Here is a 13,216-nt window from a genome sequence, read left to right on the forward strand (position 1 = left end):
TGAATTCGTCTAGCCTTTTAAAAAGCCATCCAAGTTAGTGTCCATCACTAACTCCTATGGGAAGGAGTTACATGAAGACATCCTTTCTTTTATCCTGAATCTTCCAACATTCAGCTTTGTGATAGGAATTTTGAGGTCTTAGATATATGGTAATGTTCATAAGCATACCAACCAAGCACGTACATAGATCAGCGCAGGAAGACCGACCTGGAACCATTTTGATTCGTAAACTGAGCAACTGTTTTCTCTGCAAGGTCAAAGTGGGAAACCTCCCATTGTCTCTTTCCTCACAAATCCTATCTTAAGGGCACATTTAAGATATGAATAGGGTGTGAGCCTGTGACCTGGCCCAGGAACTAAGTATTTATCATTACAAAAGATTGGCCAGGCTCCCCAGGAAATCCAATCAAGTAACCTGCCAGACAGGAGATAAACAACGACAGGAGAAAAACAACATTCAAATTCCTGTTTTAGACCGCCTTTTTTGTGATGTAGGTATGATGTATCTGGGGGGTGGTCTTAGGTTACACCCCTTCTGTGATGGATGTATGATGTTTCTGGGGGTGGTCTTGATCTACAGGGTGACAATTTCAAAAGTCTTTATAAGGCCTTGTGTGCCATTGTTCTGGGTTCCTCCTCCTCTCCTGCAACAGATCAATAAAGATCAAGCTTACTAGCTGCTTTGCCTCTCAATATTCTCTGGTTGGCCTTTGTTATCTTCTCCTACCAATAGGGAACCTATGTAAGGACTCTATACAGTCTCTTGGATACCCCATAAGGGAAAGGGGCCATTTTTGTTTACAACAGCTTCCTTGGATGTCCCTGAGTTCTGATGTTATAAGAGAGGGAGAAACACTTTATTCTCTCCACTTTCTTCATGCCATGCATAATTTTATAAACCTCTATCATGTCACTTCTCACTCGTCTTTGTGTGTGCAGCAAATCAACAAAAATATTTAAGCAGGAGGGAGGGGACATCTGAAGGGCACCTGGTTGAAGAAGCCTGGCTTAGCCATTTGGCAACCCTTCCACCTGGAAACGGCTCTTTTTATTAAGGCATTCAGGCCTAGATTCTTCATCCAAGCCAGATGAGCATCCCTCATGGACCAGGTGTATGTAACAGCTTCCTGCTCTTTGTAGTATGGCTTTCTTGCTGATCCAGAATAATGCCTCAGATAAACAGTATGATGTTAATGGCTGGGGAGTAATTACACAGTGTTTGGTCTACAAACAAACCGTGTTTATCGAGGAGCTTTTGCTTGTTTGCCACCAGCTGCAGGGCCAGCCAGCACTGAAAGCTCTCAGCAAACATCCTGCCATTTGTTTAGGGAGGGCCTCAGGTGTGCCTAATATGGTGGATGCAAAACTGTGCACCAGATACAGATGGGTATATCTACCCATTTCTTTCATTTTCTCATTTTTCCAATCTTATGTTCAGTTATACACATCCATGTGTGATTTTCTTTCTAAAGTCCTCATGAAAGCCCATCAGCAGAATTTCTCCTAATATACACATTTTTGAAAAGCACTTTTACCAGATATGATGTATTTTAATGTTATTTTCACTAACATATGCATTTTAACACACACTTTACCTTAGTGTATATACATTTTTGTTGGCAGTCCTTTGTTGGAGGACTGCACTGCAAAATTCAGAGAAGAACTAAAAAAAAAAAAATGGGGGGGGGGAGCTGTGTTTTGGTTTGTGTATTGGTTCAAAAAGTGGATCAGGTAGCGTCTCACTGAAAGGTAAACAAAACGGAATTTCTCCCCTGTCGCTAGAGGTGACTAATCTGTAGACCTCCAGGTGTTGATGGGTCTCAGCAGTGCTTTTTTTCCTAAAAAAATGTTTAAAGGTACTATCATTCTCCTACTCATATTGAAATACTGCCCCTCAATGAGGCCAAACTTAGATTCACAAAATGTTTAGTACCCCTGCGTACCCCCAGAAAAAAGCACTGTGTCTCAGCTAATCAGACTCCAAGATTCTCCATGACGGCACTTCCCACCTTTAGATGGAGCCTCTCGAAAAGGTAAGCAGTAAGGACCCAAATAGATGTGAGTTTTCATGACTCTTGCTCCAGGTTCCAGCTTCATATCTCAATGGAAGGAGGACTCAACTGAGGGTGCAGTGATATATCCTGTTTTTAATTTTATCTGGAAGAAAGTGGTTGGCTGTTTAGTGCTACTGCCAAGACCACTGCTAGTAAATTTTAGGTCAAGGGGATGACAGGCCAAATTTGGCCTTCAGGCTGGTAGATGACCACCCCTGCTTAATTTAAATGATTTAAATGAAAATTCCATTTAGGAATCACTTCACATAAAACATCTCAAAGCAATTCTGCAGTAAAAACAACAATTAACAATGATTTCCATACCTAAGACCAATTCCATATGTACAGAATTAAAAACAATTCCATGCATTACAACAACTAAAACAATTTCATGCATAAAAACAAATAAAAACCTCCACCCAAAAGGCTTGTAGAAAACGGTAGTTTTTCAGCAGGCACTGAAAAGATGATGGAGACATCTCCTGTTTGGTAAGGTACAGGCTCTGATGCCAAACCCTCCAACTCATAGCTTCCACTATAGTGGTACCTCGGGTTAAGAACTTGATTTGTTCTGGAGGTCCGTTCTTAACCTGAAACTGTTCTTAACCTGAGGTACCACTTTAGCTAATGGGGCCTCCCGCTGCTGCCGCGACATCGCTGCGCAATTTCTGTTCTCATCCTGAAGCAAAGTTCTTAACCCGAGGTACTATTTCTGGGTTCGTGGAGTCTGTAACCTGAAGCATCTGTAACCCGAGGTACCACTGTAATATGTTTTGATCAATTTCATACTGCAGCATGGGCTTCAGATTGTTTGTTGCCTAAACGGAACTGCTGGCTACACATTTCTCAAAATCAGTCTGTGATGCACAGTGCTTCTGCCCCCCTCCCCCCGAAAAATAGGTGCTGGAACTCACCATGAAGTCATTACAGTAAATCACTGGGCAGCCCTGAACAGATGCTGGTTTGGCAACAGTCGTGTTCACTGCCCATGAAGGTGCTGAAAACTACTGCAAGCTGTCTCCCTCGTTGGTTTGGTGCAGGTCTTGGTTCTGGTGCAGGTCAAATAAATGTTGTTGCAGGAACCCCCCCAATCATTCAGTTTGTACAAACTTCATACACACACACACACACACTCACACTCACACTCATACTCACACACTACATATTATAAATTCATAGAAAATCAACCACACATCGGATCTGCACTGTTCCACTTTTATTTTACTCCATGAAGGAAGGTCTACAAAATGGGGAAGGTTTGATACAGGGCAGCCATAATCCCCTGAGCATACCAGCACATACACAGGAGCCCTGCCCAGTTGCTATGCCAACCCTGATGGTCCTAGACAGAAAACCATCAAGATCACAAAGAACTTGCATATGGGAGTCGATTCAGCACGGACTGGAGCAAAGGACAATGATTAGCCCTTCCACCTGGGGGCAGGAAACTGCAAGCTCCCCTTTGTCACCTGGAAAGTACTCATGAGGAGGGGGGGGGAAGGAGGAACCAGCCAGGTGACAGGACACTCAGGTTACCACCACAACTCCTCCCTCAACCCCTCCTTTTTGTGATGTAGTTGTGATGTAGTTGTGATGTAGTCTTAGGGGTATAGTTTGGGGGATTAGTAACTAATAAAAGTTGGGGTCTTCTTTTTTTCTGGGCTTCCATTTTGCTTCATCTTGTTGTGGGTGGGAGTCCTGTCATGACAGTATTCAATAAAGGCCAAGCCTACAGGCTGCTGTTTTGCTCCAAGTTATCCTGGTTGGTGTCTTTGTTTTTGTCCAAAGGAGCCCTCAGATTTTTCTGTTAACAATGTGCCCCCGTCTCCCTCGTTGTCTTAGATTCAGGTGGAGGGCTAGGGCATCTCGGAAAGGCCCTCGCACAAATCCCCATGTGTGCAACGGTAGAGGCCTGGCTGGAAGGCTTAAGGCCCACCACTGCTACACAGGAGAAGGATTGAAGTAGAGGAAATACAAATTGGCTTCACCCCATAGCTTTACCAATCATGGCTAGGAGCGGCTAGGAGCTAGGTGGAGTTATAGATCTAAAAAAATGTGTAGACTTGCATACACTGGCCAGTTTCCATTTTGACATGACAATGGCTCATTTTGGGCTTCTCAGAAGTACATAAAGGCAAGAACAGGGCGGGGGGAGCATCGGCTTGCAATGGCACCCACCTGAGAGGTGCCAGAACTGTGCTCTGGCAGAGAAAAAGTGCTGGTGACACAGCATTTGAAGCAAGGTGCCAGGTACCTTGGCATGAAGAACATTGTGAAGCAAATCTGGGTACACGGAATGCCAAAGGAGAAGAGGGAAGCTATAAAATTGGCCAGAACCCATCAAGTTTTCTCATCTGTTTTGAAAGTGCTGCCCATTTGTCTTTTTCTCACAGCTGCATCTTGATATGAGGTTTGTAGGATTTTCAGATGTGAAGTGAAGCTGAGATCAAAAAAACTCCTTGAAGCAACTGTGATTGACTTGCATAGCAGGGAGAGTGAAGACACTGTGGATTCCAGTATACTACTCAGCTGTCAGAACCTTTAGATTTGACCCATCATTTTTGTAATTGTGAATGTAGGTGACTACACTGGGTTACTTGAAAACCTGCCTTTACTGCTAAGAGATGGAATCAGTCACCTTTTAAAAAGAGGTGTGGAGGGAAGAGCTCTTTTGGGGGGGACTGCTGCCTTTGATATTCTCTTCAGAAAGGCAGGCAAAAGCTTATCTCTGGTTCCTTGAAAGATTTTTTGCTAACTGCTTGACAGCGCTGCTCTGTCTTTTTCTCTGTCCTCGCTTCAGCAAGGATAATAACTGTTGTGAGCAGAAGCTCAGACACAAAAGTGGTGGAAGCGTCATATCGCGTTGAATCAGGGGAATAGGTAGGCAGCACTCATTTCCCCGAGAGGCAGTAGGAACAATGGCATTACTCACCCACGTGGGTCACACCATTGCAAAAACCTTGGGAGTATTTCTAGTTTCCAGCTGGACTAGTTGGAAAGGGACAGATTAACCACCCAGCCCCAACTTTGCTGCCACTATGCCCCATCCGAGCACCATCTGGGCAGGAAGAGGCTATTGATGGCTAAGCTCTGTCTCCACGGTTTCAGTCTGTCATGCTTCTGAACACCAGTTGCTTGGGAACCATAGCAGAGAGATTGCTCTTGTCCTCAGATCCTTCATGTGGGTTTCCCATAAGGGCAGCTGCTTGGCCACTCTGAGAACAGGATGCTGGACTAGATGGGCCATTGGCCTGATCCAGAAGGGCTCTACTTATATCCTTATGTTAGGTACTTCTAAAAACTAGGTGCATCTTATAGTCAGGTGCGTCTTATGGTGTGAAAAATACGGTAAGCTGCAGTGATGCCAGTGCAGAGATGGATGAATCTGTCCATTTCTGTTTCTCTTTGTTTCTCGTTTTTCCAGTCTTCAGTTCTCTGAATTTCCACATATGTTTTCACTTTTTAAAGGCCTCACAAAAATTCACCATCATTTTAGTGACAATTTCTCCCACATTTTCTATGCAATTTTGCCTAAGGTACACATTTTTACAAAGCCATGATTCCTTTTTGTATCTTTTTTTGTGTGTGGGTGAATCTGTGTGATTTTTATACATGCTTTATCCTAGTATATGTGTTCACGTACACAACATTTGGCTGGAGAAGTGCATTGAAAAATATGGGAAAGTGTAAATTTAGGAGGATTGGTTCATCTATCATTGTGGAAAGTGCAAATTAGGGGAGATTCACCTTTAAATGTGAACTGAATCAAATTTCTCCCCCATCCATAGTTGAGGCTCATCAAAACGCCTTCTTCAAAGCTCGGAGTAGAAGCAGCCACCTGTAGTTGTCTTAGCACATACTCCTGCCCTGTGCCCAAGGCAGGAGCATTTTGGGATGACCTTCGGAGCTCACCATTTTTGCAGGGCTGTGCTGGGCAGCCCAGGGAACAAACCCCAGCAGGCCATTAATCATGACCAAGCGTGAGATTTGTGATGGTCCGGCTTAATAGCATCCTGGCAGCCCTTCCAAGATTTAAGTCAGCACTTTCTGCTAGCGGAGCCTCTCTCTGGCTGGACAGCGTTTTACTGCATTTTACATTTCACAGCACCAAGAGGGCAATAAATTTTGGGAGCAATAAATGAATAGCTGCTAAGGTTCTTTCAAGTTTACATTTGCTTTGCAGTAATCACCATTAGGTAACAAGGCGGTTGCATGTTGCTGGTGGCGCCGAGCATACTCCTTTGTAAATTACTCATTTCCTGCTTTTACCATTTTCCTTTGCTTTGTGGTGAGGGGTGGAGAGGGGCTTGCTCAGGACGTTTCAGAGTTCCTCTACCAAAGAAAGTGGGGAGTTGAATACCAGTGATGTAAACAACCAATCTTCTGGGCTTTAATGCATTCCTAATGGTCATTCAGAAATGCAACGCATTCCTAGGACCATTCAGATGGAACGAATATATTTCAGTGGCCATTCTCAGTCCTGGAAGGTCAGGAAGGATCAGGTGGGACACAGACTCATGACACAAATTTGCACAAAATGTGCACACACATTTATAGACAGGCAGACATTTTAGGCAAATTTTCAGAGAGGGAGGAAAATCCCCACTAAACTGTAACTGAGATGTAGCCAATGTGGTTCCCCCTCTGGATGATGCTGGTCTACTTTCCCCACCAGTGCTAGCCAATGGTAGATGATGTGGGAGTTGTAGTCTAACAGCACCTGGAGGCACCATGATAGTTATCCTGCTGCCCAGGCTAACTCGGCCATGAAGATTTCATAGAACAACAGAATTGTAGAGTTGGAAGGGATCTCAAGGAGTCATCTAGTCCAACCCCCTGCAATGCAGGAATCTAAACAAAAGCATCCATGACAGATGGCCATCCATTTGCCTCAGGGAAGTGGAGGGGAGTCCCATCAACACAGCACTTCACAGTTTAAAATTTAATTAATTTTTTTAAAAAAAATTTTAAAATAATTTAAAAAATAATTAAAATAAATAAGAGAATTTAAAAAAAGAGAGAGAGAGAGAATAGGACAGGAGAGCCAGAGCCTCAACACAAGAGATTCAGGACTCTCCTCAAAGACAGGCAAAGGGGGACAGCACAGCAGCTTTCTCCAGCAAAGAGCCACCCAGGCTGATGGAGTGTAGCACATACTGGATCTCAGGTGATGCAGGGCCACCTCTATCATTAGGCAGCGTGAGGCAGCCACCCCAGGCAGGGGGGGAAAATCCACTTGAAAAACATATTTATTTTAGTGCCCATTTCTCCTCCTTTTAAAAACTGCAGGCAGCTCTCAGGCCAGGAGAGCAGGTAGGGGAGCAGAGTCAATGGACAGGTAAGCCGGGCTAGCTTTCGTAAGCCTCCAGATGATTCTGCTCCTTTGCTGAGACACCATATTCCATAGCTCAGCCATCCGGGCCCACAGGGAGCTGTCCAGGGTGCTAATGTGCCTTTCCTTGAAAAGACTCCAGCAACTGCCACCACTTCCCTGGCAAACAGTAAGCTCTAGCAAAGTGGTTCTTAACCTTGGGTCCCCAGATGTTTTTGGCCTACAACTCCCATGATCCCTAGCTCACAGGACCAGTGGTCAGGGATGATGGGAGTTGTAGTCCCAAAACATCTGGGGACCCAAGGTTGAGAAAGACTGCTCTAGCCAATGAGATAGAAGAGACAATTGACCCTGGTTTATACAATCAGTAGAACTGCAGTAACATTTAAAAAGTCTCTAAATTTCACACATTGGATCTAGTTTCCACATGATTCAGTTTGTATGGGGAGACACAGTGGGATCATGCAGGCTGGCTGTGCCCCAACCATTGCATCCTGCAGTGACCCCATGCTGTCTGTGGGTGGGTGGGAACTGGCTGGGGGGGAACTACTTAATACATGTGGTCTGTCTCCCCACACCCCCATGGTCTGGAACCCAGCCCTAGCATCTGCCACATGGTTTAATGAACATTGGCTGCTGGTAAATGATTGCAAAAACCCAGTTCCTTAATGCTTATTTCTTTTTGGAAGCTTTGAATGAATACCTCACATATTTCCTCACCTGTGCCACACACTCTGCCTCCTGCAAATCAAAGGATGTAACAAGTGGAATTGACAAAGGGAGATTCTCTCTGCAGGACAAATGCTCATAGGTTCTGAAGCAATGGCTTCAGTAGAGTAGATTCATCTACTCACACTTCCATTTTTAAGAATGACCCTCCTTACCACCACCCACCATGATCCCTCTCTGTGTCCTCCCTGGAACTTAATTACATTGACATTCATGTCTTGAAAATGTACTGAAACAGGGAGAGATAAACTACCTCTTCCCAACAATGGCTGTCTGGATAGCTGACACAAAGAATAAATCCTCTGTGCATCTCTCGGCAATGGAATCCATTATCCAGAGTGGGAAACACCTCCTCTGTCTTAGGAACAGTTCCTAGGCTTAAGGGCTCCTTTTTTGGACATTGCAAGGCTGCAAAACTGGTTTTGGAATGGAGTGAAAGCGTATGGGGAGCTGGTTCTGTAGGAACTAACTTCTACTGTGTCTGATGCCACGGTTGGAGTTGCTAGGAATGACAAATAGGAAGAGTTCTGATTCACTCAGGTCTTGTTTGAAAGCTTCCCAGAAGCATCTGGTTGGCGAGAGCCAGGGTGGTATAGTGGCTAGAGCAAGCATGGGCAATCTCGGCCCTCCAGATGTTTTGGGACTACAATTTCCATCATCCCTCACCACTGGTCCTGTTAGCTAGGGATCATGGGAACTGTAGTCCCAAAACATCTGGAGGACTGAGATTGCCTATTCCTGGGCTAGTGTGTCATGCGAGGACCTGGAAGACCACATTTCAAATTCCCACCTGACCATGAAACCTTCATTAGCAAATTCAGGATCTCTGTGTTTTCAGGATGTTGGAGATAAAGAATGAAAGACAGCCTTCACCTTCATGCCCCATTGAGCTCCCAGAAGCACCTGACTGGTGCCAGAATCCTGGACCAGATAGCTAAGGTGATCTAGCAAAACAATTTGTACATCATTTCCTCTATATATAAAAAAAGACTTCCTGGCACAGAAGCAGCTGCTGAAGGGGGAAAAATGCATCTAAAATTATGGAAATCAGTCTATCTATATTCATAAACTGGCAGGGTTCAGAGGCACAGATGACAGCCAAACCTCTTTATGGTGTATCATTTTAAGTGCCTCTACCATCCTTTTCAATAATATCTCCAGCACTAGCAAATGAAACGACAACAACACAGACACATCCCTCCCCTGCAGTGAAAGGCAATGAGCACTGAGATTGCTCCTTCAATGGCTGGATTAGTTCATTAGTCCATGTTTTAGTGATCCCCTAAGTCAACACAGGGTGGCTGAGGGCTTATGGGAGTTGTAGTTCAATTGCAAGAAATATAAAAGCATGTCATTAAAACACATGGTACTATATTCATCAAAACATTTTAAAAATCAACAATTAAAATGGACAATAACATAAGTATGTTTTAAAAAGCATAAGTATAAATAGGCATTAAAACCTAAACAGGTGTGCTTCCAAGAGCCGGCGGAATGCCAATACTGATGGGTAGGAATGCGGGGGAGGGGGATTGGATTCCGTTCACATTTTGGGGGTGAACCTACACAATTTGCACTTTGCAAAAGAGTAATGAAGCAAAACACAGCCATCCTTTGGAATTCCCGCTTCTCCAAATTTTTCAGTGCTGCTCTCCAGCCAACGAATGTGTGCAAAAATGCATTTACTAGGGGAAAGTGTGCTTGGAAGTGCACATATTGAAACTAACATGCACACATGCATTATATTAGGGAAATTTGCTTTGCAAAAATGTGTGTGTTAGGGGGAAAATGCATAGAAAAATGTGTATGTGAGGAGAAATTTACACTGAAATGTTGGTGCGTTTTCATGAGGACTTTTCCATATATCTATATGTGTATCCTTTTGAATTATGCTGCTGGAGGAGACTCTTGAGAGTCCCATGGACTGCAAGAAGATCAAACCTATCCATTCTTAAGGAAATCAGCCCTGAGTGCTCACTGGAAGGGCAGATCCTGAAGCTGAGGCTCCAGTACTTTGGCCACCTCATGATAAGAGAAGACTCCCTGGAAAAGGCCCTGATGTTGGGAAAGATAGAGGGCACAAGGAGAAGGGGACGACAGAGGACGAGATGGTTGGACAGTGTTCTCAAAGCTACTGACATGAGTCTGACCAAACTGCGGGAGGCAGTGGAAGACAGGAGTGCCTGGCGTGCTCTGGTCCATGGGCTCACGAAGAGTCGGACACGACTGAACGACTAAACAACAACAACATATATGTATCCACAAATGGATGTGGAAATGTGGAGAACCAAGCTTAAGAATGGAAGAATGAAAAACTGATTCTCCCACCCTCCCATTGATTGGATATCTCTGGACTATGGCCAACAATAGCATTCCCAGTGAACACTGAAAGACACCCAACTTTACCAGTGTACTTGTAACAGAGACAAATGGGTTCTGGCCAACTATGTCCTACTCGAAGTAGAACCATTGAAATTAATGGACCTAAGTTCACCACATCTATTTATTTCAGTGGCTCTACTTGGAGCAGCACCTGGTTATTTCCTTCCACACTAGTTTCTCTGAGTAGGCAAATCTTCCTTACTGAAATGGAAGCCTGATTCTTGGCTATTGTTTGTAATGAAAAACACATTAATCACCCACACCTGACAAGGAGCAGGTAAGAAAATTAAATCTGGATATTCCTTCCATTCCCCCAGGCAATGAATGTTTGAGCAAGTGACACTTCTCATATATTTAATAATAACAACAAAGGAAAGAGCAGGCTGGCTCATGGCACGGTGGTTTTTAAAACGAGCGGTGGGAAATGTAACCGCTTGACAAGAAAGAAGATGTCTTGCTTATTACTGCGCAAGCTAGTTCTTCTCAGAGCTGCATGGAGGAGACGGTGTGTTGCATTGCCAGCCTTGAAAGACCTACTGCAGGCATTTTGCTCTGACAATTGCATCTTTTCCTTAAAAAGCCTCTTTCTCCATCACAAACTCTAGATGGGGGAGATGGGAACCAACTTTTTCAGACCAAGGGCCACATTCCCTTCTGTGTAACATTCCAGGGGCCACATGCCAGTGGTGCGCAGGGCCAGAAGCAAACGGGGACAGAGCAACAAATCATAGTATCATAGAATTGCAGAGTTGGAACGGACCACTAGGATCATCTAGTCCAACTCCTTGCAATGCAGGAATCTTTACCCACGACCCTGAGATTAAGAGTCTCCTGCTCTTCCAGCTGAGAAATGTCAATTTTACCCTTGTGTAATATGGTAGTTTTACAAATACCCCCCACCCTCCTTCTAGACAAGCAAGAAATATTATCAGAATTTAATGACATATTTCACTCACTCAAGAAGATTCTGAGCAATGCAGGCTGAAGAGCATCACGGGGGCCAGACTGGGAGACCTTGAGGGCCACATTTGGCCCTCAACCAGGCCAGAGGATTCACACTGCTGTTTGATATATAAGGTGGGGACGATTGCCTGAATCAAGGAGAGCCAGTTATAGAGGACAGGCAGTTCTCATGGACAGCTAATCTCATATTGACCTAGTTTCATTCTGCGGCCTTCTAGAGTAAATAAAATGGCAGCTTAAGGCCAAGAACCCCCACAATTTCTGCCACCCCATCTCCAGAACCAGGAGGCACTGACTTTAGAAATATGAACCTTTGCCTCAATGTGAAGCTGCCCCTTGTGGCAAAATACTGACATTGCGACTTGGAGCATTTCCTAGCCCCCAGCACTTAGGCTCTGCATTGGCTCTGTGCATCCAAGTTGCCATTTGGGTCCTCTCGGATGGGAAGAGACATAAAAGGCTTCCTGTTTGGGCTGCACGTCAAAATACTTCCTGGCTCGACTCCTCACTCACCTCTGATGGGTGCTTACCATTTGCCTTGTTCCCAACCTCAAAATTCTAAGACAAGGAAGGCAATTTTGACCCCCAGCACCTCTTTTAAGTTGGCCAAAAGTTCAACATTCTGAATTTTCAGTGCAGGCCAGAGCAAGAAGAGTAGAATGTTTTATTTGTTTGTTAATCTCATTGACCCAAAATGCATATACAGCTTGATTGTAAAAAAAACCTCTAATTGGTTTACAAAAATATAAATGAAAACATTGAAATGATTGATTAAAAACCGTTAAAAATGAGCATTTTAAAATATTCAAAAGATGGTTAAAATCAACTGTAAACAAAAAGAAATAAAAGTCATCTAACTTCTGCATGTAACAAAAATGTTTTAAGCTGGTGTTGAAAGAGAACTGCTGCCACACTACAAGATTGATTTATTACAAGTGCAGAAAGAGTATTATTATGTGCCAATTCCACAGATCAATATGGTTGAGCAGGCATTTATGGAGCAAGGTGTTCCCACAAGTAAACTGGACCCAATCTGGTTTCCCCACTCAGTTCTTGTTTTAACCTCATGATGCATCCCCCCCACAAAAAAATCCTAACCCAGGTACTTAGGGGCTTCAGCAAGCTAATTTCCTCTCTTCTTTCTCCCCTCTTCACTTCCATCCCTCCCATCATCCAAAGACATGCTCACAACTGTGTGGAATCCTAAACATTTAATATTCAGCCTGCAAATGCTAATGTCAACACAAGCTTGTGTCCACAGACTGAAGCTGAGGACCCTCCCGTGGCTGAGGAAAAGTGCCTTACAGCAGCACGCAGCATGCTTCAGAGCCAGGGCTGCTATAGGTTTGGATTTCCACTCCGAAATTCCCCATACAAAACACCTCTCAGCTCATAGCAACCATCCATCTACATAAATTACCCCTGGAAATTCCCTCCGGGTCAACATCCAGAACACTCAATCATAGGCAGAAGTCATTACTGCATCAGTGATGGATTTATAGTCATGTGCAAGATGTGCAGAATTAGGGCCCTGTGTAGCTGAGGGGTCCCCAAGATATCAGTATACATTGTTAACTGAGAAAATACCTTTAAAATGTGGCATTACTGAATTCTGGTATTTTAGTTGGTTGTGTTGTTTCTGTTTTTCATTTTTCCTACTCCTTGATTAAAGTCAGTGGATTAGAGTCTATAAGGGCAAATCCTACCAAGTTAAGCAACTATTATTACTTTTTACAGTTTTTGGTTTAAAGAGTAG

The sequence above is a fragment of the Podarcis pityusensis genome (assembly GCF_964106645.2).
Source record: "Podarcis pityusensis genome assembly, chromosome: 14".
Lineage (NCBI taxonomy): Eukaryota > Metazoa > Chordata > Lepidosauria > Squamata > Lacertidae > Podarcis > Podarcis pityusensis.